The sequence below is a fragment of the Lissotriton vulgaris genome, chromosome 7, assembly GCF_964263255.1.
Source record: "Lissotriton vulgaris chromosome 7, aLisVul1.2, whole genome shotgun sequence".
Lineage (NCBI taxonomy): Eukaryota > Metazoa > Chordata > Amphibia > Caudata > Salamandridae > Lissotriton > Lissotriton vulgaris.
The window spans coordinates 1,231,790,976-1,231,817,446 of record NC_141695.1 but is presented as its reverse complement, the minus strand read 5'-3'; positions in this window follow the sequence as shown (position 1 = coordinate 1,231,817,446).

Sequence of the window (26,471 nt, the reverse complement as noted above, 5' to 3'; positions counted from 1 at the left end):
ATACATGAGGAAGGCAAAAAGACCTGGGATGACCATGCAAAAAGATCCAAGTTCAACACAGTTGCTGCCAGGTTAAGGTGGTTGGGGGTGGGGCCCCCTGACGTCGGGGAGGAGGAGTGCTTGCAGCAGCACATAAAGTGCACATGACTGTTTGGCCGGACATCTCTGGCCAACCAAACAGTTGTGTGCACTTTGCATGTTCTCAATCCAAGCTGCATTACTGCCTGGCTGGAGAACATGCCCAGGCCTCCTTTACCTCTCTGAGTGCCAAACCATGGCGCTCAGACCAATCACAATGCTGCTATCAGCAACATTGTGATTGGTCAGAGGAGTCTGGAAGCCTGGATGCTTCTTGTTCCTGCGAGGAGAGGTGGCGACTGGCAACGGTGACCAGCAGGTAAGTTTTCTTTTTTATGTATTTTCTAATGCCCTCTTCCTCTGCCCCCACCCCCCCCACCACTGTCTCCTAACATGAATACATCCTGGTTCTTCCACTTAGACTTTAATCTTACCACTGTTGAAAAAATGAGTACCATTGACTTGGGTAACAAAAATCAACTGTTATTCAGCACTAAAATACCTCCAGGCATGAACTTGTACTTTAAAAATACACATGAGATGATGGATGTGATGTGATCTGATAATAGTGGTATTCAAGCACCTACGGTAGTTAGACTGGAATTATCCTACTAATCTAATAATCCCATTTCAAATACATCACATCCTGATTTAAAATATGTTTATCAATGAAGGTCTACACGTCCCTAGAAAACTTTGGGCATATTATCAAGGGCCTTATCTCCGCTCTTTTGGCTTTAACAGCCAAAAAAGCGGAGATAATGTATGCACCCTATTAAGAAGGCAGTGCTAACATGCATTAGCGCATGTTATCAGCCTTGTTACCGACGCCTTGCTTTGTATCTCTAATGAGAAGCGAAGTAGGTGTCACTGGGCAGTACGGCCTTGCAAATATCGCTGATGTGCACATTGCGATATTTTCCAGGCTTCCCCAGCATTTAAGCAGAAGTTAGTTTTTGGAGAAAACCTCTGTTTTCGCCAAAAACTCACGTCTGCTAAAATGCAAAATGCTAAAATCCCTGACATTGGGGTGGATCATGCTTATACGACCGTATAAGCAAGATTAACGCCGTTTTGCAGGGAACATCGCTGGAAAACCAGCGATGTTGCCTGAAAAATTGTGATTTCCCCGCTATTGCTGGAATTTATATCGCCCTGGAGAAACGTGTTGTTAATAACACGCTACCAGGGCGATTAATTCCAGCATTCTTTTTCTAGCCACCACCTAATAGACTAGTCTCCATATGCAAGATAAAGCTGTTTTTCCGACTGTAACAAACTGCCCACACTGATTCTTTTTGGCCCTGTTGGTTTATTAATAATGGGCACATCTTTGTTATTTTTGTGACTAGAATTCAAGAATAGAATGGGACTCTCCTGCCAAAGTTCCTCTGTCTCCCAAGTGTTTCTTCTAGCTGCAGTTGGGGCTACTTCAATCTACACTCCTTAAATTAGTTTATGCTCAAACATTAACCTTGTTTAACATAGTCATAACATTTTCTGTGTTTGGGAGCACAAAGTCTGTAAGTGGAACATACAGCTGGGTTTTCGAGAGTAAGGCTAGTTGTCACTTTGTGCAAGAGTGGAAAAAGCATATTTAGTAGTGTGGTACAACAGCCTTTAAATGGGAAAAGAAACATTCTCAAAATGTGCCTCAAAAACATGGAAGACTTTTAAAAAGTTGAGAAATCAATTTGGGAGTCAAGTTTTATGTTTAGGGTGTAATACAGGAGTTCTTAAACACTGCCTTGTTCATAGAAAAAAGCACATTATCAGAGTTGCTCATGTTAAGTATAAGAGTCTTCAACGGCGCTGATGAGTTGTTCAAATTGAGCTCTTAAACAGAGCTGTTATGCTCATTGTGTAAGAGTAGATAATTTCACTTTGGCTGACATACAGCTGTACTTTTCATATGAATAAACATGTCAAAATGAGCCCCCTTAATGTAGGAGTCTTTCACAATGTTAACAAACATTTTTGAGTATTCCAAATGTTGTACATCGGTGTATGTTGTGTATATAACTAGGCTTTCTCAAAGGGGTTGGTGAATCCTCATTATTTCAGGAACAGAGAAAGGCAATTAGACGTTTTTGTGGGGAAATAAACCATACAATGTGCCACTGCCTAGGTGCTCGCAAAGATAGTGTGTGATTATAGTGATGCCCATGTCAACACAGAGATAGTGTGTGAATAAACCTGTGTTCAGGTCATATTAGAAATCGTGTGTTAATGATACTCATAGCCAAGTCTCTTTTAGATTGTGTGGTATGTTTGTTATTTTCAAGTCCCAGCAGAGATGTTGTGTGATTATCGTCCGGAGGGACCGCAACGCCAACCAGATGGGAGGAGGCATCGCCATCATCCACAGGAACACCATCCGTCTCACGACCAGCACCGACAACACCCTGACCAGCGCCGAACACCTGCATTTCCAGATCCACACCAACCCGAACACCACCCTCAGAGGCACCTTGATCTACCGACCCCCGGGACCACGCACCCCATTCAGCGAGGACATCGCCGACTTCATCAGCCCGCATGCCCTCCCCTCCGCTGACTACATCCTCCTGGGAGACCTCAACTTCCATCTGGAGAACAACAACGACCGCAACACCAGCACCCTGCTCGACAACCTCGCCAATCTTGGACTCAAGCAGCTGGTGTCCACCCCCACCCACCTCGCCGGACACACACTCGACGCAGTCTTCTCCTCCAGCACAGACATCAACTTCAGCCACGCCACAGAGCTTCAATGGACGGACCACAGCTGCGTCCACTTCACCTTCAAGAGAACGACGACCCACCACCACCAGCAACAGGCCGCCCGCAGAAGCTGGAACAAGATCACAGCAGACCAGCTCGCCACCTCCCTGAGCCAGCACCCTCCTGCCAGCTCAGCGAACCCCAGCCAGGCCGCCGACAACCTCTGACAACCAGCTGATCCGCACCGCCAAGAAAACTGCATTCAAGGACCGGCTGGACAACAACGCACACAACAGCAAGGAACTCTTCAACATCGTGAAAGAGCTATCCAACCCCAGCGCAGGAAACAACGACATCACCCCATCGCAAGACCTCTGCAACTCCCTCGCTTCATACTTCCACAACAAGATCGCGGACATACACAACAGCTTCAACAACCACTCAACGCACACCATGACCGAACAACCACCCCCCACCACCACCCTCCACGCCTGGACCCCGATCAGCACCGAAGACACCATCCGCACGATGAACTCCATCCACTCCGGATCACCAACCGACCCCTGCCCTCACCACGTCTTCAACAAGGCCGACGCTGTCATCGCACACCACCTGCGAGACATCATCAACACATCCTTCGACACCGCCACCTTCCCTGAGAGCTGGAAGCACGCCGAACTCAGCGCTCTACTCAAAAAACCAACAGCAGACCCCACCGAACTCAAGAACTACCGCCCCATCTCGCTCCTCCCGTTTCCAGCCAAAGTCATCGAGAAGACCGTCAACAAGCAGATGGCCGCCTTCCTCGAGACGAATGGATCCCTCGACCCCTCACAGTCCGGCTTCCGAGCCAATCACAGCACCGAGACCGCCCTCATCGCCGCCACCGATGACATCCGAGCCCTGATGGACAACGGAGAAACAGCGGCCCTCATCCTCCTTGACCTCTCCGCGGCATTCGACACTGTCTGCCACCGCACCCTAGTACAGCGCCTCAGCAACGTCGGAATCCAGGACAAGGCGCTGGAATGGATCATCTCCTTCCTCGACGGAAGAACTCAGAGAGTCCGCCTACCACCGTACAAGTCAGAGGCCTCCGAAGTCATCTGCGGCGTCCCTCAAGGATCCTCTCTGAGCCCCACCCTCTTCAACGTCTACATGAGCCCCCTCGCGGCCATCGCACGCCAACCCAACCTCAGCATAATCTCCTACGCTGACGACACCCAGCTGATCCTCTCCCTGACCAACGACCCCGCCACCGCCAGAGCCAACCTACACGAAGGGATGAAAGAGGTAGCCGAGTGGATGACGACCAGCCGCCTGAAACTGAACTCTGACAAGACGGAGGTCCTCATCCTGGGCTCTTCACCCTCCGCCTGGGACGACTCCTGGTGACCCCCCACCCTGGGCACCGCACCCAAGCCGACAGACCATGCACGCAACCTGGGCTTCATCCTGGACTCCTCCCTCTCCATGACCAGGCAAGTCAACAACGCCTCCTCGGCGTGCTTCAACATCCTACGCATGCTACGGAAGATCTTCTGGTGGATCCCCACCGAGACCAGGAAGACCGTCACCCAGGCCCTCGTCACCAGCCGACTGGACTACGGCAACGCCCTCTACGCCGGTACCACCGCCAAGCTCCAGAAGAGACTCCAGCGGATCCAGAACGCCTCAGCCAGACTCATCCTCGACATCCCACAAACCAGCCACATCTCCGGACATCTGAGAGACCTTCACTGGCTCCCCGTCAACAAAAGAATCACCTTCCGCCTCCTCACCCACGCACACAAAGCCCTACACGACCAAGGCCCGAGCTACCTCAACAGCCGGATCAACTTCTACGCTCCCAATCGCCACCTCCGATCAGCCAACCACGCCCTCGCCGCCGTCCCCCGCATCCGAAGAGCGACCACAGGAGGAAGGTCCTTCTCCTACCTGGCCGCCAAGACCTGGAACTCCCTCCCGGCCGACCTGCGCCTGACCCAAGACCACCTCTCCTTCAGGAAGAAGCTGAAGACCTGGCTGTTCGAGCAGTAGCGGCACCCCCCCTCCCCCAGCGCCTTGAGACCCTACGGGTATGTAGCGCGCTCTATAAGTGTCACTGATTGATTGATTGATTGATTGATTGATTGATTGATTGTATTGTCCAGGTCCCCACAGAGATAGTGTGTGATTATCAGGAATATCAAGTCACAACGGAGATAGTGTGTGATTAAACTTGTGTTTCAATACCACTTAGAGATGGTGTGTTAATGGGTACACTGTCTAAATAGTGATTCCCAATTGTCGACCTACACAAATATCGAGTTGGAAATATCGAAGGTACAGAATTTCGATGTCAAGAATATCTTTGGACAGAATATCGACCCTAAGGTAAGTAATATCGAATTTATTTATATTGATGTAAGTAATATCGAAGTTAGTAATATCGATAGCATATATATCGATGTAACTAATTTCGATGTTACTAATATCGATATTTGTATTATTTTTATGTATTTAAATATGTATGTGTAATATGTTTTTGTTAAGTATTTAATTTTTTTTTAATTATATGTGTATTATTTGTATATATTAATAATGTTATTTTTAAGTAAATGTTATGTTTTAGTACCGGACCGGGTTGTGGGTTTATAGGGGAATAGGGTGGGAAGTAATTGAAATATAGTAAATCAATTAGTAATTTTTAGGAATTATAAATCAATTTTAATTAATTTTTGTTTTTATTTCTGTAGCGGGTTGTGGGTTTATAGGGGAATTAGGTGGGAAGTAATTTAATTGTATTTAATTAATGATTTATAATTTTTTTGTAATGGATAATTATTTTATTTATAATTAATTATTAATTGGCAATTAATTATTTAAATTGGTAATTATTTTTTTAATTGGTGATTAATGTTTTAATTGATATTTAATTTTTTTAATTGGTAATTAATGTTTTTAATTGTTATTTAATTTTTTTAATTGGTAATTCATGTTTCTAATTGGGAAATCATTTTTGTAATTGGTAATTAATTATTTAATTGGTTAATAATTTTGTTAATTGGCAATTAATATTTTTAATTGGTAATTATTTTTATTAATTGGAAAATATTTGTAATTAATTGGTAGTCAATGTTTTATAAAGTATCATTTGGTATAAAAATAATTGTATTGTTTAAAGTTTTTTAAATGTGAATTAATTCTAAATAATTTTTTTTGTAATGAAAAATATTTTATTTTTTAATATTTATTATTTGTGAGTAATATTTATTAATGAATATTTATTGGTATCTGTTGTTAATTTATTGTTAAATATTTATTCAAATGTAATTGCTTTGAATAATTAATAATTGTTTGTAAATGATGTAGATTTATTTTAACATTTAATTATACATTATTTTAAATATAAATTTTTTTTATAAGTATGTTATATTTAAATTCTAATCTATCCAACGCTTTCCCTACTGTTGCACTTTCTGGAGTGGAATAGTAAATTTTACCCCTACGCTATCCAACGCTTTCCCTACACCTGCACTCTCTGGAGTTGGAATAGTAATTTTTACCCCTACGCTATGCAACGCTTTCCCTACTGTTTCACTCTATGGAGTTGGACTAGTAATTTGTACCCACCCGCTATCCAACGCTTTCCCTACTGTTGCACTCTCTGGAGTGGGAATAGTAATTTTTACCCCTACGCTATCCAATGTTTTCCCTACTGTTTCACTCTATGGAGTTGGAAAAATAATTTGTACCCACCCGCTATCCAACGCTTTTTCTACTGTTGCACTCTCTGGAGTGGGAATAGTGATTTTTACCCCCACGCTATCCAATGCTTTCCCTACTGTTGCACTCTCTGGAGTGGGAATAGTAATTTTTACCCCTACGCTTTTCAATGCTTTCCCTATTGTTGCACTCTCTGGAGTGGGAATAGTAATTTTTAACCATACGCTATCCAACGCTTTCCCTGCTGTTGCACTCTCTGGAGTGGGAATAGTAATTTTTACCCCTACTCTATCCAACGCTTTCACTACTGTTGAAATCTGGGAGTGGGAATAGTAATATTACATTCTACGCTATCCAATGTTTTCATTACTGTACTTTTTTTTGGACTTTAAATAGTAGTTTTATTTATTTATGTATTTAATATTTTTTGTATTATTTTAGATAATGTTGTATTTTATTAAGTTTAACAATATTGAAAGTATATTTAATTGTTTTAATTTATTAAATATAATTGTTTATTTTTATTTGTTATTATTTTGTGTGTAGCTGTTTTTGTAATTTATAGTATAATTTAATAATTTATAAGTAATTAAAATAATTAATAAAATTTATTATTAAGTATATATTATATGTTATGTTTATTTTTTATTAAAGTTTTATTATTCAATATGTATTATGTATTAATTTTAAACATTATTAAATATGTTTAAATATGTTTATTTTATTAATAAGTATTATTTACTTTATTTTACTTTTTTTTTAAAGAAAGAAAAAGGGTATTTTTAATTACGATATTTTTAACATCTATAGTTTGGTTTCGGTATTTTTGTACTTACCATGTTGAAGATAGTGTGTCGATATATTTGCCTTCGATATTCCAACGTCGATGTTTTGTAGGTCGATGTTATGTTCGTTGATATTCTGTCAGAGATTCGTGTTAATGATAGTAATATTGAGAGGAGTGGGCATAATGGCTAGGCCAGTCGACTTTGAATCTGGGGAACCAGGTTTGAGTATCGACCTTGCGGCTGAACATCCTGTGATTCTGGGCAAATCACTTAATCTCCCTGTACCTAACAAAATGAATGTGTCCTCATGTAACGCAACTGGTGCTATGTTAAGCGCTCTGATACTCAATACCTTCGGGTCAAGTTCACGCTATATAAAACTCTGGAAAAGTCCCATTTGAGATTGTGTATTACATTACTTATTCCCATTCTCCCCGCAATCATGTGTGATTATAATGGTGCTCAGGTGCCTATAGCGATAGTGTGTGATTATAGTGTTGTCCATGCCATCATAGGGATGGTGTTTGTTTAAATGTGTGCTTTCTTAGGTTAGTCATACTGATGTACGCACTGATATAGTGTGTGATCATAGTGATGCCTAGGTTCTTATAGAAATACTTTTTGATCATATTGAGGCCCAGGTCACCACTAGTATAGTGTGTGATTAAAATTATGTTCAAGTCCATGTAGTGTTAGTGTGTTAAAGATTCTTAGATTTAAGTCCTTCTTGAGATACTGTGTTAGGTTAGTCTTTCCCAGTACACACAGAAATACTGTGTAATTAAACTTGTGCTCAAGTCCTTGTAGAGATAGGGTGTTATTGATAGTCATAGTTAGGTCCCTCTTGATATACTGTATTAGGTAAGACATTCTTAAGTCCCCACAACGATAGTGTGTGATTATAGTGATACCCAGATACCCATAGAGCTAGCGTATGTATGTAGTGATGCAGACGGCGTGTCAGAGACAGAGTGTGATTTAACTTCTGCTCAAGTCCCTGTAGAGATGGTGTTTTAATGATAGTCATGGTTGAGTCCCTCTTGAGATAGTGTGTTGGGTTTGTCATTCACGAGTCCTCGAAGAGATATGTGTGATTATAGTGAGGCCCAAGTGCCCATATAGTGTGACTATAGTGTTGTCCATGTCACCACAGAGATGGTGCGTGCCTAAACTTGAGTTGAAGTACCCATGGGGATAGTGTGTTATTCATAGCCTATTTAAATCCCTGATGAAATGGTGTGTTAGGTTAGGTCCCCACAGAGATAGTGTGTGATTAAACTTGTACTCAAGTCCCTATAGACAGTATGTAAATGATAGTCATTGGTAAGTCCCTGAGTATGTTAATGCAGGAGTGCTTAGAGGGGAACAGAAATGTATATGAGAAGCCCGTGCTTGAGTAAGGAGATGCAGGAGGGCGTGTGTTGAGTAAGACTGAGCACAGAGCATAGGCAAGGTATAATGAGTCGTTAAAGTTAGAAGTTGGACGCATCTGTTAGTGAGAGGAGAGGGTTCACTCGAGAGGACAAATAAGGAAGGAGACACAGTAGAATGAAGGTAAGGTTTAAGAGGGGCAGAACAGCTAGAGAGGTAAGGAGGGATAAATTCGATTACAATTATTAGGATTAGATGCCCCGTGTTTCTGCATTGGTGGAAATTGACATCTTTGTGTTCGAGTACCTGTTTGAATGCCTGTAGATCAGGTAGCTGTTCTTCTTCGTAAAGACTGGCCAGGGCTCACCTTTGCACTGATAGCTCAACAGCAAACACCAATTTCGTGCCCACCTTCCTGCGTTTCTCTAAAAAATATTCCTCTCATCCTCTGCTTCTTTTGAGCGTGAGACTAACTGTCACATTTCCTTATACCTCAAGTTGTTAGTGCAGAGCTCAGCTGTACGAAGGCAGTCGTTAGAAAGTGTTTAAATACACTATTCTTTGGAGCCTGGTCATAGGGAGACTGCTGCATGATTTGTATGAAGATAGCCTTTTCCACCCCTCTTTGCCTCAGCACCCTGTGCTTGGGTCCAGCTGGCCTATGCTAAGAACCTGATGCTGTTCTGAACAAATATATATTACGTAAGAGTCTATGGGGTGCATATGTGGTAAAGTTGCAACTAAATAAAACATTCAGCTTCCAGAAACCACTGAGTACCTATGTATCTATTGGTCCACAAAGGCACTTTATGGTTTTGAGGTAACCAAGAGTCTATGATTTCTACCAAGAAGGTGCATAGATGCAACACACATCAAGAAGCAACTTCCAAAACTACCAGTTAAACTGGGTGTCCAGTACGGTTTGAAGGACAGGTCCCAATAACTTTTTTAATAAAAATGAAGATCAAAAAATGAACTGTAACATTAAGTCCCCTATCATTACATGGGGACAACATCTCTACCTCTCTACCCCTCTCTACTCCTCTCTCTACCTCTCTCTCTTCCTCTTCCTCTTCCTCTTCCTCTCCCTCTCTACCTCTCTCTCTCTACCTCTCTCTCTCTCCCTCTCTACCTCTCCCTCTACCACTCTCTCTCTACCTCTACCTCTCTACCTCTACCTCTCTCCCTCTCTCCCTCTACCTCTCTCTCTCCCTACCTCTACCTCTCTCTCTCTCTACCTCTCTCTCTACCTCTATTACTCTACCTCTCTCTCTCTTTACCTCTCTCTCTCTCTCTCTCTCTACCACTCTCTCTCTCGCTCTACCTGTACGTCTCTCTTGCCTCTCTCTCTCTCTACTGCTCTCTCTCTCTCTCTATCTCTCTCTCTCTACCTCTCTCTCTCTACCCCTCTTTCTCTCTCTACCTCTCTACCTCTACCTCTCTCTACCTCTACATCTCTCTCTCTTCCTACCTCTACCTCTACCTCTCTCTTTCTACCTCTCTCTCTACCCCTCTCTACCCCTCTTTACCCCTCACTACCTTTCTCTACCTCTCTCTCTACCTCTCTCTCTTCCTCTCTCTCTACCTCTCTCTCTCTACCTCTCTCTCTACCTCTTTATCTCTTTACCTCTCTCACCCTCTCTACCTCTCCCACTCTCTCTCTACCTCTACCTCTCTACCTCTACCTCTCTCTCTACCTCTCTCCCTCTACCTCTCTCTCTCTCTCTCTTTCTCTACCTCTCTCCCTCTACCTCTCTCTCTCTCTCTACCTTTACACCTCTACCTCTCTCTCTACCTCTCTCTCTCTCCCTACCTCTACCTCTACCTCGTTCTACCTCTCTAGCTCTCTCTCTCTACCTCTCTCTCTCTTCCTCTCTCTCTACTTCTCTCTACCTCTGTCTCTCTACCTCTCTAGACCTCTCTCTCTCTACCTCTCTCTACCTCTCTACACCTGTCTACCTCTCAACCAGTTGCATTGCGGGAAGCCCAAGCCATCAGTATTTCAAATCTGCGCATGAAACGTGGGTAGGATGAGCCGTGCAGCTCAGAAAAGGATGTTCTTTTTACATCATTTGTATGTAATAGAATTAGGAAGCAGGAGAGCAGTCTCACAGTTGAGATAGGGATTAACATACACTGGAGACAGCTTTTGAATTGGCTTTAAAGCTATTCAAAGATGGCTGCAGCATCTACGTGGGATGTGGTGGACTAAGTGGCAGCTGGAGCCATATAGCTCTGCTTGTCATTTAAAAAAAAAACAGCATTGACAAAGCCAATAGATCTCCCCTTTTGGACCTTATAAGTGTTTAGTTGTCTAGTATAATATCCTTGGTGCAACAACTTCAAGTGGCTAAACACTTATAAGGTTCGAAAGGCGAGACCTATTGGCTATGCCAATGCTTGTTTGTTTTTTCCTCTGTTACATTGTGGTTGCCAGGTAATCTGCTGTGAAGCCTCACATGATTTTTCTCCCACCCCATGGGTTTCTTTGTTTATTTAAGCTCTTTGTCTTATTAGATTTTTTTCTTTGTTTATTTAATACTTGTGCTCAATCATGTCGGAGGATGGTGATGAAGTAAAAATGTTGCCCCCCCCTGGAAAAATTTCTGCGGACGCCCATGGGGGGTCTGTTAAGATTTATGGGAAACAATTGTTTATACATAATATAGGGACAGGTCTTGTGCTGTTGATAAGATATTGAGTGGGGGGCGACCTGTTTCAATCCCTTTATTCCCCCTGGGCTCCCAATTGTTCAAGAGGACTGTGATCTTAGGCAAGGGCAGTCTGTATGCTGCCTTTTTAGACCTCAAGTCAGCTTTTGATCTGGTCTCCCGCTGTAAACTTTGGGCAGTGATACAAGTTTTAGGGATGCCACCAGAGCTACTTTCCATTATTGCTCGCCTACATGAGGGTAATTTTGCCCAAATACGGTGGGGCTCTCAGGGGAACATCACCAAACCCTTTCCCATAGAGAAGGGAGTAAACCAAGGTTCCGTCATGGCCCCTATATTATTGTCACTTTTTATTAACGCAATCCCCAAGTTTTTAACATCTGTTCCTCCTGATGCTCTAGTTTTACACGCTAATCATCTCAAAAACACCTAGCGATCTCCAGTGTGCTTTGTTACTCTATGAGGAGTTTTGTCTCCTACGGGGCCTGGAAATCAATGTATTTAAAATTAAATTCATGACCTTCAACCAGCATAGAACATCCATAGGAGGCATATTTTTGAATAATCGACCTTTGGAACAAGTTAGTGTCTTTACTTATTTGGGGGTTATCTTGTAAAATGATATGGGGGAATCGCCAGCTTGACACATTCACACTGAAACATCGGCACTTATCAGGTGCCTTACAAACAGTTTAATACCTCTTTCACCAAACCAGTTAGTCCGGTGTTGCAGATTTATAGAATGAAAGTTGTGAGCTCTTTTCTACACGGGGCAGAGCTCTGGGGGAATGAGAATCTTCCCCAGTAAACCACCGCAGAAAATAGACTCCTACAAAATATCACCTGGCTTATTCAAAAAGGAGGGAGAGGAAGAGCGACATTCAATTTGGCCATGGTGTGAGTAGAAATCAGACCACTCCCTCACACCATGGCCAAATTGAATGTCACTCTTCCCCTCCCTCCTTTTTGAATAAGCCAGATATTCTGTATACTTGTCAGACTCTTATATTATGTATTAATGTTTCGCAAATTTCCCTGACGAAGGGCTCTTTTCTTTAGCCTGAAATGCATTGGGACTTTTAATCTACTGTTGATGCTGACGTTAAGCATATCCATTATGATTTTGTGAACTGCTTCTTCAATCTTCAAGAATAAACAACCCACAGCTATCAATGATTTGAAGACTGGATGATTACGTTTTTTTGATTCATGGTGAATCTTATTGTGGACTGTTGAAAAATGTATCAATAGTTTCCTAGATTTTCTAACATTGATCTGTTCACATTTTGTACACTTGTCAGTGACAAGCTCGTAGTGCCCTAGGTATTCCCAGATAGACTTCTGGGAACCTTTTTCTCAAATTGAAACCAGACGGCTTGCAGGGCCACTAACTTGGTGCACACATTATCATTATAGTTTATGGTTTAAAAGGTTGAATTGTTGATTTTGTCTAAATTAGATCACTGAGTGCATTACAGCTGCATATTCTTCAATGTTTATAACAGTCTAAAAGTAGCATTTTAAAAATTGTAATGACAAATCCGGCTTTACCTTTAATGAGGGTTCATCATTAACATTTTATAAATACCTAACATGATATATCTACCTGCTCCCAATTAGGAATTTCAGCCTATTAAACATAATAAGGAATCCCCAGTGTTATCCTAAGGAAGGGGTAGGCCTCAGAGTAGTGAAACACAAATTTAGGGTTTTTTCACTACCAGGACATGTAAAACTTAAAGGCACTTGTCCAACATTTTAAATACACAGCACCCTGCCCTTTCAGCTACCTTAGGGGTGATTAATATATAATAAAAGGGGAGGTTAAAGCTTGGAAAGTGGGATTGAATGCCACATTGACATGGCAGTTTAAAACTGCATCCAGGCCGTAGTGACAGGCCTGGGGCATGGTTTACGATGCTACTTAAGTAGGTGACACAATCACTGGTGCAGTCCCACTTATACCATTTAATTTACACACCCTGGGCATATATTGTATACAACTCTACAAGGGACTTTTAAGTACATTGAATATGCCAATTGGGTGTAGGCCAATTGCACCATGTTTAAGAGGTGAGAGCACAAATACTTTACCACTGGTTAGAACTTGATCTAAGGTCAACAAAAACTAATTCAGCAAAAATAATTGAGGGTAAAGGCATAATGTCTAGCGGTGACCCTGCAGAGAGGGCCAATTCCACAACAACAGCTATTCCTCTTCTGCTAAACAAATTCATAGATGATCCTGTGTTTACATCAGCCTCTTTCTCCAATAAGGAAACTATCACTGAAGAGAAGCCTGTTCAGAGGGCTCGACACACACTGGATGCAACATTCAGGAAGTAGTCTACCTCTCACCTTTCAGCTTCCAACTAAGGAGGATATTGTCCACTTGACACACCATACCAGAATGGGAACTGGTTGATTATGTTTTAATTATGCATGGCTGTTTTATCTGTTTTATCTCAATTGGGTTTCACATGGTTTCACCTGGACAGGGCAATACAACTAGAAAGATATTGGTCAAAGAGACAAAGGTGATGTTCTTGAACTGCATATATAGAACTGCTACTAATTAGACTTGCAAAGGCTAAGGACAGAAAGATAACCATTATTAGAAATGGGTATCTCTAGTTGGCAATGGGTTCACCTTTGTCAAAGTAGAGACCCTTCTTCCTAGTCAGGATAAGGAGGATACACTACTGAAATAACCCCTTATCACCCCCCTGGTAGCTTGGCACGAGCAGTCAGGCTTATCTCAGAGGTAGTGTGTAAAGCATTTGCCCATAACCAACAGTAACACAGAGAAAACACTACAAAAGGACACCATATCAGTTAAGAAAAATATCCAGTACTTTATATATTCAAAGCAATAGCAAAGCAATAGAAATCCAACTTACAGTTCTTAAAAATATGCACTTTGCAAGGAAAACTCTAAAAATGCAGTTCCGTGAAGTGAGTATCTCCGTCCGTTGCCACAGCAGTGCTGAAAACAACAGAATCCAACAGTTCCGTCTGATGCATCAGTCGTGGTGCCGGAAGACTTGTAAACTGTACCTTTTTGTTGCTACTGATCACGTTGGTGTTAGCCGGTTGTGGCAACCATCGCGGCTGCGATGTGAAGCATAGGGGTGCAGCGTGCGGTGCTCTCAAGGCACAGTGCAGGCAGTGGCTCGGTGATGGTCATCCAGCTGCATCGGTGAGGCCAGGGCTGCGGTGTGGAGTGAAGGCAGTGCTCTTGGCCGTGCTGACAGATCACGGTGCAGGCAACAGAGCCGGTTGTTGGGAGCTGGAATCGGTCAGCCTGGACTGCATTGTGAGACTTACAAGCGGTGCCCCCAAGCCACGGTGTGGAAGTCAGTGTGCAGTGACTGCATCATGAGACCAGAGTGGTGGATTGAAGTGAAGCGTGGTGGAGTACTGTGCCCACAGGTCACGCTGCAAACAGCAGCTTGGTGGCAGCGGCGGTTGCCAACAGTGAGACCAGGGTTGTGGTGCGAGTTGCAACTGTGCCCTCTTGGGTGCCTTCAGGACATGGAGCCAGCGATGGAGTCGGTTGCTTTCCCCCCTCTGTGGCAACTGACACCACAGTTCCAGAGGCGATACCCAGAGGTCAGAGAAGTCTTTGTGGTCCCTGAGACTTCAAACAGGAGACAAGCTTTACTTCAAGCCCTTGGAGATACTCAGCATACAAGTTAAGAAAGTTCAGTCCAGCCCTTTCACTGCCCAAGGCAGAGGCACACAGTATGGCTGAGCAAGAAAATACCCACTTTCTAAAAGTGGTATTTTCAAACAAACAATATATAAATCAACTTTACAAAAAAATGTAATTTTATATTCTGACTTCAAGCATACTAAACTCTATCTTTCAGTGTTGTCCCAATGGTAAGTCATATTTCCAAGCTGTTATAAATAAACTCCCATTCTATCCTAAGGGACAGATAGCCTTTTGATAGTGGAAAACGTGAAACACTGTATTTCACTAGCAGAACATGTCACACCTCAGTACATGTCCTACCTTTCACATACACTGTACCCTGCCCATGGGACCACCTTGGGTTTACCTTAGGGGTGTCTTACATCTAAGAAAAGGGAAGGTTAGAGCCTGGCAAGTGAATGCTTTTGCCAGGTCGACATGGCAGTAAAAACTGAGTGCAGACACTGCAGGGGCAGGTCTGAGAACCCTTTGAAAGGTGACTTGTGTGGGTGGCACAATTAGTGCTTCAGGCCCACTTACAGCATTTGATGTACAGGCCAGGGCACTCTCAGTGCACTTTACTAGGGACTTAAAGGCAAATCAAATAAGCGAATCATGTAAACACCAATCCATAAATACAATTTATATGGAGAGCATATGCACTTTAGCACTGATTAGCAGTGGTAACGTGCCCAGAGTCCTAAAACCAACAAAAACAGGGTGAAAAACAGGAGGCCATAAAACAAAAAGTCTGGGGGTAAACCCGCTGAAAAAGCCAAGTCTAACTACCATTCAATGGGTTTGTCTTATTTTTTGACATATATGTATGTTAGGTTGAGATAAGAGAATGCTGCAGTTCAGGACTTTGTATCATAAATTGGGCTCCAGATTTTATGGTATACATTTATTTAACATTTCTGTCTGTATTTATCCATATTTATTTTTTGCCCATTTTATGGGAATTTGTCAATATTTACTTCATGTTTTGAAATATTTCCACATTTATTTATCTGATCAACATGCACTCATACTTTGATGCCTGTTGTGTTTTAGCAAATTAAGCAGGCACCTATAACAAAACAAATCTCATACAGGTAAATATTAGCATTATATACAAATACATGTTAACATATGCCTGTATTTAAAGGACACTCATCTCTTTTTAAATCCCTATGATGTCTATCTGCTTAGCAGTTGGTCTGGAATTCATGAAGGACAAAAGGAAGAAGAGTCACTCACAAAACAGCAAAATGTTCTGTATGTTTCCGCTTTTAAAAATAAATATAGAGAGGAAATACATTTTTTGTCTGTATTTATCTGTAAAAATCAGTAAAAGTGGAAAGCTGTAAGCCTGAATCATAAATAGCTATGCTCCAAATTAAATGGCAAGAGAAGCTGAATTCCATTATTGACACAGAGGCTAACATTATGCATTTATTTTTTAATGCCACTCCACGCAGTACTTGAAAGAACAATACATGATAAACAAAAAGCAATCTAGAATAGAACATTGGTAATATATTTGATTTGATTTGATTTTTGGATTTATAGAGCGCACGAATGCCCGAGGGCGTCTTGGTGCTAAAAATGACTGAAGACTGCTCGCAGAGTGAGAGGAGGGTTGTATAAAGACATCGTAAATTGGTTGGAACTGAATTATTTCGAGAAAAGCCAGGTCTTTAAAGACTTTCGGAAGGATAGCAATGATGAGCTGTTTTTCATTGCTATTGGTATCAAAACTTCTCCCCCCCATCTAAGCTGATTAAATCTGGGGGTTCTAAGTAACATGGCGCTACTGGACCTGAGGGTCCTCTGTGGATCATAGTGTCTTAAGTTTTGCTTCAGAATCTGGGGCCCTGAGCCATGTAAGGCCTTATAATATGGGCATACTGACTTGAACTGGCTTCTCTTTTCTATTGTTAGCCACTAGAGACTATTTAGTCTGTGAGCCACCGGCTCAAATCTAGGTATGTCCAAAACAAGCTTTGCCGCCGCATTCTGTAGGCGTTGGAGCTTTAGTAATAGCTGTTTTTGAAGACCTGCATACAAAGCATTTCCATAATCCAGTTTAGAGAGTGCCAGCATTGTTACTAAAGTTTTCCTAGTGCCTAATGGGACACATGGCAATAGCTTTCTTATCAATTTAAGAGTGTACCATATTGATGACAAAAGTTTGTTGATCTGGCCCTTGAAATTTAGTTTGGAATCAAACACAAACCCAAGGTTCCGAACGCTCTCCACTGGCAATGGACAACAACCCAAACTATCAGGCCACCAGTCTGGTGACCAGATGTTGTGTTCAGCCCTTAGCAACAAAACCTCTGATTTATCGCCATTTAATTTTAGGCAATTTGCCTTCATCCAATGACTGACCTGGGACATACAAAGCCTAAATCTCTAAGCTGTCTCGCCTGTGTTATCCGAGATGGACACTACAATTTGGGTGTCATCAGCGTATGAGGTTGGGATGAATCCCTAGTCTCTGTTGGTGTTTGCTAAAGGGGCCACATATACGTTAAAGAGGGTAGTGCTTAATGACAAGCCCTGAGGTACCCCCCACGGGGTTCTAAAGGATTTTGATGAGTGTTCCCCTAGCTGAACCGGAAAGGATCTTTCTCCCAAAAAAGAGGCTATTAATGATACTGCAGATTGGTGTAGGCCTATTTCTTCTAGGTGGGTAAGGAGTATGCTATGATTAACGGTGTCGAAGGCTGCAGACAGATCTAACAATATCAAGGCAGCCTTCCCACCATCATCCAGCACCATCCTGACCTCTTCCGCCGCCATGGTCAGAGCAGTTTCTGTTTCGTGTTCCTCCCGGAACCCAAATTGTAAGACATCAAGTGCCTGAGATGCCCTAATGAACCCGGATAGTTGTTTATTCAAATGTTTTTCTCAAATTTTAGCCGGGAAAGGGACTCTTGATATTGGTCTGAAATTAGCAGGGACCAATGGGTCAAGGTTGGGTTTCTTTAGGAGAGGTCGGACCGAGGCAGCTTTCCATGCTTTCGGGAAACAGTTTGCCTGTATTATTTTTCCGAAAAGCAAATGTAGTTGAGAGCTAAGTAGCTCTGGGAACAAATGGGGCACCCTAGGTGTGCATGGGTCCATTGGGCCACCTGACTTAGTGGTTTGTATGAGTTGGCAAATCTGCTCTATAGATGGTGCAGAAAACTAAAAGACTCCCAAGTTCCTTTCTGTGTCCCTCTATGAACTGAGATGTTCATTTCCTGGCGACAGGTCATTACTGTTGAGGGGTTTAATTGATTCATAGATAAGTTTAACCTTGTCGATGAAAAACTGCCCCAGTTCATTGCATAAATCTAGACTGCCTTCTATGTTTTTGGATATTGGCTCTGTTCATTTTTTAACCATAGCAAAGAGTACTTTACTGGAATGTTTTGCCTCCTCTATTTTATTTACATAATAGACTGACTTTTCCTCTACTATCTTTTTTTATAAATTGATAGTGACCTGCAGTACTTAGTTTTCTCCCCAAAATCATAACTACGCCTCCATGTCCTTTCAGCCCGTCTACATTTTTGTTTTTGTAATCTTAGTTTATCTGAAAACCAAGGCTCGGAAATGTTTTTCCTCTTAGCATTTTTCTTTTTTAATGGGGCGACTGAAAGAACTGCTGCTTTAATCCAATTATTCAATTGATCTGTGGCTGTATCAACATCATGATTTAATCTTGGGGAAGTCATGTTCAGTTGTTCGTGTAGTTTGCCTATATCAATTTTGTACCATTCCTGGTATGTAAATTGCCTCCCTTGGGAAGCCATGATGTTTTTAGTATTTTCTATAGCTAGGGTAAATTTGACAACTTTGTGGTCTGACCAGGGGACGGGAATGACTTCCCCCATATTGATGTTAGAATTAGAGGGAAAGATCCCACCCAACGTATGACCAGCTAAGTGTGTTTCTAGCTGGACTAACTGGGACAGGCCACAACTTGTCATTGCTTCTGTGGTGATGAGAAATGTATTTTTATCAGCTACTTTCTCCAGGTGTATGTTGAAATCTCCTAGTATAGTGTAGTTCGTCCCCATTACACTGGATTCCAGTGCAGGGCCCAATAGTTGTAGTATGGGGGTCTTAGCCTTAGGTGGTCTATATAGCAGAAGGCCATCAAAAGTATAATTTTCAGTGATACGAATTTTAAAAGGAAGGGCCTCACAGTCTGGAGTTCTCTCCCCGGCAACACAGTGGACCTGAAAATCATCTTTGCTGATGATCGCTGTCTCTCCCCCACTTTTCCCCTGTCTGTCCACCTGATGGATGGAGTATCCTCCCGGAACTGCAAGTGCCAATTCGATGTCAAAAGAATTATCTGCCCATGTCTCAGTTATAAACAGTATGTCGAGCTCATGTGTGTCAATCAAATTAGCTACTTCAGTGTTGTGTTTTACCAGAGATCTTGCGTTTAGCAAGGCGGCCTTTATTAATGTAGTAGTTTTATTTGTAGCCTGCGGCCATTGCCTGTCTGCTGATCCACACCTGCTGTAATTAAAGGTCAGCGAGCAGCTCTTGCAATGTTTGGATTCCAGCATCGGGTTGAGAATAGCGCAGCTATGACTGGTCCGTAAGCCCCTGAGTTTGTCGTTATTATATACTATCCTGGCTTGAATAATAGGATTTTAGGCAGAGGTTTTGGCCCTCGGCCCGGGCCAGGCGGGCGGGTGCAGACGGGCTTGCCTTTGGCACGCCTTTTGCACGGCGCCGGTGCGCCCGCTGCGCATCCTTATCAGCATGGGTTTTTATGGTCGCTGGGCTCCAACAACTAGCCCGCTCACCCCCGTCCCAGGCTTCCTACCGGAAGTGAGTGCAGTGCGTGCTGAGCAAGCCCTCGGCCCCCTCCGTACAATAGGCACTTGCCGTGACGGACCGGGGGGCATGGGCCTAAAGGAAATGCTGCCTTAAATCAGATCAAAGTAATGCGGTAAGGCAATTTTAAGAGCAAGCAAAGTTTTACTGATGTGATTTAAAAAAACCCAGAGGGTGTTCCTTAAAAAGTATTTAGCAGCGCAGCAGTGTTGCAAAAAGCTATTTCAGATGCCAGAGCCTCGACCACCTCTAGGCGCGAGCTACGGCAGTCTAGAATCATCAGTATAAGTAGTCCATGCGCAGTATAATCTTCCTGTTTAAAATGCTAAACTTAAACTCCCCTATCTTGGATGAATGATGATTTAAGAAACAGCAACTACGTATCTCCTCACAAGAACTGAACTACTGATTGTTATCTGAAAAGAATAAGAATGTATTAAAGACTCAATTCAACAGGAATTGGAGAACAAAAGACAATAACCTACATCAGAAAATAAATACATCAATCTCTATATTCTGTATTTACTACCTTAAAGTTATCCTTAACCCTTTAAAACTTTATTTATTATTTTTCTTTCTTTTCCTTTTTTTGCGTCATTAGGAAAAAGACTGGGATCGGAGGGCTGGATAATGTTAGCTTCTGTGTCTTAAATGAAATTCAGATTCTCTCTGCATTTAACAGACGGGAGGCTTCCATTATGCAGGTTGGCAGCCCTATAATTCGTCTTCAGACATGTGTTCAATTGGTTTACAATAAGGTTAAGCAAAGGTAGAAGTATTAGACCAATTAGCTTCTCTCATAATATCTTCCAATTTCTCACCTTTCCAAAAGGCTTGACTAGCCATAGCACCTCTCATAGAGTGTGCATGAAATTTCTGCGAATTGACACCAGCCTGTTGCACTGAACATATTATCCAGAGACTGTAGTAATTGCTTTAAAGGGTTTTAAAAAAGAAATCAATAATTAATTAACGTCTTCAGTTGAAAAGTCAGACTCCTCACTAAAAGGTCTGTCTTCAGAAGACCCCAAAACAGATCTTATTTCCTGAAACACTCCTTGTTCAATTTCCAATCATTAAAATCCCTTAATATCCTTAAATTCCAGACCTTAGTTACATGTACTATTCCTGGCAAATACTCCACCCTCAAGCTGAATATGTGTTCTAAGCAAACAAATAACCAAAGTTCTAGCTTAGCCCCTTCGCAGCGGAGGTAATTCCCTGCTGTGCTATGGGGCGTGCACAGCGCCTCGGTGCTCGTGATGAGCTGAGCTCGTCACGCAGCACGATGGCGCTGAGCTCATGACGAGCTGAGCTCGTCATGACCGCGCCCGTAGCCCAACCTGCGAGCGTTGCGCGGCTCATGACAAGCTCAGCTCATCATGAGCACCCGGGCACCGTGCCTCACGACGAGCTCAGCTCGTCATGAGCACAGAAGAGGCTAAATGTGATAAATCCAGGGATATTGTTCCTCCTCCTAAGTGGTTTATATAGCCCATCGAAGAAACATTGTCCATTTTCAATAATACTGCTTTGCCTTCTAGGCAATGCTTGAAACTCATGAGAGCATAAAGACCCACTGCTAAATCCAAATTATTTATATGATGTAACTTCTCTGTGTTCAACCATAATCCACTAGTTTACTGTAAACCCAGGAGTGCACCCCAACCAGTTAGACTCACATCACTCCAGAACGAAATATGGATGACATCCAAAGATTGCCTAGCCATTCTAGACATCTAAATCCTCTAGCCTTCAAACCAGTTCCACCTTCAGGAAAAGAAACAGTGGTTCTGTTCATGAACTGCATATATATAAGTGCTACTAGTTATATTTGTAATAGGCCATGGTCAGAAAGCAAACCGTTGAATATGTTTGTCTTCTTTTTTGATAAATGTGTATGTTAAGTGGAGATTAAAGAGCGCTGCAGTTCAGAACCTTTGATCATAAATATTGAGATTCCTGCTGAGTCATCTTTAACACCATCCCAGTTAGAAATTTCTATATCCTTCCTTGTCCAGTTGATCTTCAGATTTTTTCTGGGTCTGTAGTCCTATATTTCCGATTGACAGCGCTTAGCTTTACATCGCAACTGAGGATTTAAAAACCTGAGACAGACAAGTCAGTCCTTTACATCTCTTAAATAAACTCATGGATGAGAGACAGAAGGTTGCAACCAAAGAATTTCTAAATTGAAGTCACTCGCTGACGGGGAGGTGGAAGTTGGGCGTACAGTCCAACAGGTAAGTAAAGAGAACAATATCAATAAATCTGCATTTGGGTAAAATAAGAAGTTCAAATATAAACAATTTGAAAATTATGTAAATGGAACATGAACAAAACATTATTTTCAAGCACCTTATGTAATACAGTATATAGGCATGAAGTCAAACAGATCATATCCTTCTGCTTCCTTTCTGGTCTGGTCGTTTTCTATTAGCAAAGACTATATCAGTCAGATGTGTCATTGGATGGGTTGTTCGATTGTTTAACAATTAGAAGAGTGTAATATTTGTGTTTCTTACGCATGCCCTATAATTTTAGTAGAAGCGTTCTCAGCCATGGTGCTAAGAAAGGTGCACGAAAGAGGAAACTGCTGTATGTTTTTCTTGTGTAATTTAGAGTCAATAAAAAGCATACTACAACCACCTTATATTTCAATAAGAGGTCTGAGATTGGGTTTCAGGTATTTTTGGCCTCAGAGATACTAAGGATTTGGTACTAGTAGTAGGCTTTGTTTTGGGAAAAAAGAGATTTCAAACATTCTCCTGTCACACCAAAGCACAGTGATGAGTGTTTCAGTTTTTTAAATGTCCTTCTTTTAGTATTTCTTCAAAACTAGAGGCAGTACAGTGGCACTGCATCTTGTTATTGATACTTAACTGTACTGGGATAGTATGGACACTATCTTCTATACATTTATGTAAGGAGTACTGCAACTTCCCAGCACTCATGTGCCACTTTTATCAGGGAAGTGTCTACTACTGAGGCAGAAGTGGGCCATGTTCTCTCTCTGCATATGTTGTAACAATAATCCTAGGGTTACATTTATTTAGCAAGTAGACCTTAAGAAGTTATATTTTATTTGTAAATCTTGTACACTTCTTAACGGGGTTGTTAAGCTTTGATTTGGACAGAGCCACTACCTGTCAGATGGGATGTGAGCGGCGTAATGGGACAGCACTGGCATTTTCAGCAGGATGCTTATTGTTAAATCTTATGGTAATAATACTACGAAGAAACAGTGGCATGTTTTTTGTACAGGGCAAAGTCACCAAAGTAGTATTGTACCTAATCTTAAGTGAGTTTCACTATATCTGACTTAACACCTACAGGAGAGAGGATTTGAGTGAACCAAGCAAAAGTAACAGAAGAGTTAGTGAGTTTTTTTTGCAAATAGTGAGATCTTTTAAGGAATGAATAGGGCAAAGAGATAAGGGATGACCACATTGAGAGTAGGTCAGTATTTGACAGGGGAGGCCAACTAAACAACAATGTTCCAGGGCTCCATTTTGGATTAATATAAATTGATGTGCGGCCAAGCAATTGTTCATAAAGGAATAGAATGGCGCAATAGGTTTTTGATATACAATTAGTGCCCTAAAGAAAGCATGAAAATATGCCTCTGCTCCCAGTTTAAGCAGTAGAACCACATTCCTAATTTAGGTGCCAACAGCCCCTCAAAACACTGTTCACTGCTGCACCAATGATAGCTATGTCCTTTTCTAATATCCAACAGCTGTGAACAGTTCTTTTCAATGTTACTTGTTACAAAGACACATTGGGGAGATGGACAAAGCTTCTTTAAAAGAGTTTGTGAGGCTTACTTGGGGAATATGTACATGAGGATGTTAATCTTATGTCATATGGAAAGCGTCTCTTTTCCCAATTGATTGTTCTCACCCACACAGTTGTTGCAGGTTCCCACCTGTACATATGGAGGAGGATGAGTTTCGAGCAGTTCTGCGTGAATCATTGATGCTGTCCTGTTAAACTAATTAAGGGCCTTTGCATTATGGGAAGCATCAATATGGTCCCAGAAAGCACTATACTTCGGACACCCCTTGCTGTATTGCCTTTTGTAGTTGGTAAAGATTGTTTTGCATTTATTATCTCTGCATTATTAACAACATGCCAACACTCTATTATACCTTTACACACTGAGAAAGTGCTATTGTCTTTGAAAAAAATCCTATGATGTGTAGAAGTGTGTTTTCCTTACCATTGTCAACTAGGCCTGAATCTGGGCCCAGCTGCCATGTTTGTGAAAACGGATGTCTTTTCCTGCACATTTCACTGTTTGTTATTTTTGAAGCACACACTCAAATAGAGCCACAGTTGCTTATTTCCGTTCAACATTGTTCTTGCTGCTGTACATGATGAACCTCTAAGCTTAGTCACAAAACTGAAACTATCTCCAAGGTCCTACCGCTTGCTGACTGCACCCTACTCATTAATGATAGTTTGCTGTTGACCTACTTTGTTCTATCACAGTGTGATTCTAGACAAATAACAGTATCCCTTGCACTTTACTGAAACGATTACTACATGCTACTGAAAGAGTCACTATGGGTTTGCAAGAGAAGTCACAGGGTGTTTCCTGGAGTGTAAGGATACTAACTGGGGAATTGTAGGCTTGAATTACAAGTGTGAAGGTGGTTAGATCACTACATGCATAGTCCTTAGGAGTTTGAAGCACTGCATACCCTAACGCTTGGCTCACTGCATGAGTACATGTACGTATGTGTCTGCAAACACATCAATCAAATGATTCTCTCTCAATTTTCCCAAATGCACACTGACTCACAGTATGATTCTAGACAAATAACAGTATCCCTTGCACTTTACTGAAATGATAACTACATGCTACTGAAAGAGTCACTATGGGTTTGCAAGAGCAGTCACAGGGTGTTTCTTGGAGTGTATGGATACTAACTGGTGAAGTGTAGGCCTGAAATACAAGTGTGAAGGTGCTTAGATCACTACATGCATAGTCCTTAGGAGCTTGAAGCACTGCATGCCCTAAAGACTGACTCACTGCATGAGTACAAGTACTTATGTGTCTGAAAACACATCAAGCAAGCACGTGATTCACTCTCAATTTTCCCTAATGCACACTGATTCACAGTGTGATTCTAGACAAATAACAGTATCCCTTGCACTTTACTGAAATGATTACTTCATGCTACTGAAAGAGTCACCATAGGTTTGCAAGAGCAGTCACAGGGTGTTTCCTGGAGTGTAAGGATACTAACCAGGGAATTGTAGGCCTGAAATACAAGTATGAGGGTGCTTAGATCACTACATGCATAGTCCTTAGGAGTTTGAAGCACTGCGTGCCCTAAAGCCTGACTCAGTGCATGAGTACATGTACTTATGTGTCTGCAAACACATCAAGCAAGCAAATGATTCTCTCTTAATTTTCCCAAAGGCACACTGACTCACAGTGTGATTCTGGACAAATAACAGTATCCCTTGCACTTTACTGAAAGGATTACTACATGCTACTAAAAGAGTCACTATGGGTTTGCAAGAGCAGTCACAGGGTGTTTCCCGGGGTGTAAGGATATGAACTAGGGAATTGTCGGCCTGAAATACAAGAGTGAAAGTGCTTAGATCACTACATGCATAGTCCTTAGGAGTTTGAAGCACTGCGTGCCATAAAGCCTGGCTCACTGCATTAGTACATGTACGTATGTGTCTGCAAACACATCAAGCAAGCAATGATTCTCTCTCAATTTTCCCAAATGCACATTGACTCACAGTGTGAATCTAGACAAATAACAGTATCCCTTAATTACTACATGCTACTAAAAGAGTCACTATGGGTTTGCAAGAGCAGTCACAGGGTATTTCCTGGAGTGTAAGGATACTAACTGGGGAAATGTAGGCCTGAAATACAAGTGTGAAGGTGGTTAGATCACTACATGCATAGACCGTAGCAGTTTGAAGTAATGCGTGCCTTGATGCCTGGCTCACTGCATGAGTACATGTACTTATGTGTCTGCAAACACATCAAGCAAGCAAATGATTCTCTCTCAATTTTCCAAAATGCACACTGATATGCAGTGTGATTCTAGACCAATAACAGTATCCCTTGAACTTTACTGAAAAGATTACTAGATGCTACTGCAAGAGTCATTATGGGTTTGCAAGAGAAGTCACAGGGTGTATCCCCGGGTGTAAGGATACTAACTTGGGAAGTGTAGGCCGGAAATACAAGTGTGAAGGTGGTTAGATCACTACATGCATAGTCCTTAGGAGTTTGAAGCACTGTGTGTCCTCAAGCCTGGCTCACTGAATGAGTACATGTACTGATATGTCTGCAAACACATCAAGCAATCAAATGATTCTCTCTCAAGTTTCCCAAATACACACTGACTCACAGTGTGATTCTAGACAAATAACAGTATCCCTTGCACTTTACTGAAAGGATTACTACAACCACACATACTAAATGATTCTTTCACAATGCATTACAAATGAACACACACTCACAGTGTGATTATACAGAACCAACACTATTCACTAGTCTACAAGAGTTAAGATGACTGCACACATTTAAAATATTTCATTACTGCATTTGAGAGTACAAGTCTGCCACATTTTACAATACATAAGCAATGA